This window comes from Arabidopsis lyrata (genome assembly GCF_000004255.2).
Source record: "Arabidopsis lyrata subsp. lyrata unplaced genomic scaffold ARALYscaffold_462, whole genome shotgun sequence".
Lineage (NCBI taxonomy): Eukaryota > Viridiplantae > Streptophyta > Magnoliopsida > Brassicales > Brassicaceae > Arabidopsis > Arabidopsis lyrata.
The window spans coordinates 1-1,808 of NW_003302241.1; positions in this window are offsets into that span (position 1 = coordinate 1).

A 1,808-nucleotide genomic window follows, 5' to 3' on the forward strand; every position below is an offset into this window, starting at 1 on the left:
AAAGTTTGTGATAAGGTGATTGTGAAGAGAGAATTGGAGTGGGCATTCGGTTTATGAGAAATACTGCAGCAGCAAAGGCATACGACCAGTATGTCGGTGGGATTTGAGAGTGAGTAAGAAGAGCTAGACCCGTTTCGACAATGTGTCGATGTCGCCTTTCGGCGAGGCCATTATGCTCGGGAGTGTGAGGAGGAGAAGTAAGATGACTTATACCATGAGTGGAAAGAAAGGATTTAAGAGCTATAAACTCTCCTCCATTGTCAGAGAAGAGAGTCCAATTTTTGAGGAGAAGCGATTTTCAACGAGAGGTTTGAATTTGATAAATGTGTCACGGACTTGTGATTTTTGAGTGAGAGGGTATAGCCAAGTATATCTTGTGTAGTGGTCTACGATGATGAGATAGTATTTGAAGTTATCTATAGAAAGAATGGGAGATGTCCAAACATCGGAGAATAGATATTCAAGAGGACGAGTAGAAACTATGGAAGATTGAGAGAAAGAAAGCTTATGACTTTTATTAGTTAAGCAATCACTGCAAGAGAGTGGCTTTGACAGAGAATCAGAAATAGGTAAATGAAAACTTGAAACAATCTTTTGTAAAATAGAAAGTGATGGATGGCCAAGCCTAGAGTGCCATGTAGAAGCATCTGATTTGAGATTGGTGGTGGAGGTTGCGAAAACAGAAGCTTGAGAAGATGGAATTGGCCATTCATAGAGCTCATTTTTAGTACGTCCCTGGAGTAACGGGGCCCCCGTGCTCAGATCCTTCACCTGAAAGGAAGCCGGAAAGAATTCGACCGAAACACGGTTAGCATTGCATAGCTTATATATTGAGATAAGGTTCTTTTTAATATCAGGAACATAAAGAACATCAGTAAGAGAGAAAGGTCGAGTTTTAGAAGAGAGACAAGCCGAACCAGTGTGAGTGATGGGAAGACCCTTTCCATCATCGATTACCACTTCTTCTCCGCCATTGTATGGCTGATGAAGACTGAGATTAGCCAGGTCAGAAGAGATATGGTGGGTAGCCGCAGAATCAAGGAGCCATGGATTGGTGGTGGCCGGATTTGCAGCAGTGAAGTGAGCTCTTGGCTGCCAGGCTGTAGGAGACGGTGAGTTCTGTGGCCGAGCATATGGCTGCATAGACAACTGAGTGCAGCGCCTTGCATTGTGACCATAGACTCCACATATCTGACAACGTCCCTGATAAGGACGAGGCCCCTTGAAGTCATTGGATTGACGTTGTTGAGGCTGCCAGGAGTTGTTGCGCTGGTTGGACTTGTTTTGAGGCTTGTAATTGTTGTTGCGGTAGTGAGTAGCAGCAGTGTTGGCTGTCACCGGTGTTGGAAGAATGGGTTGTGCGGACAGAAGCTTGGACTCATGATTGATAAGCTTCTCGTGAAGCTCAGTCAGAGTTGGTGGAGTGTCACGGCCTTCCACTTGGTCTGTGATGGATTTGTATTCTTCAGGCAGTCCTTGAAGAATCATCTCCACTTGATCTTCATGGTCAAGGGCTTTTCCCAGCAAAGCAAGCTCATCGAAGCGGGTGACAAGACCTTGAACATAGGCATCAATCGTTTTGTTGTCTTTCTTCCAGTTGTTGACTTGAATCTTGAGTTGACGTATGTGACCGCGGCTTGGCTTAGCATAGGTGGAGGCAAGTTTGGTCCATATCTCAGCAGCAGAGTTGGCCCGAGAGAGGAGCGGCTGGATGGAGACAGAGATAACACCAATAAGAGCGCTATAAATGAGTTTGTCTTGTCGGGTACAATGCACAAACTCTGGATTTTGGGAGATGACACCATTGA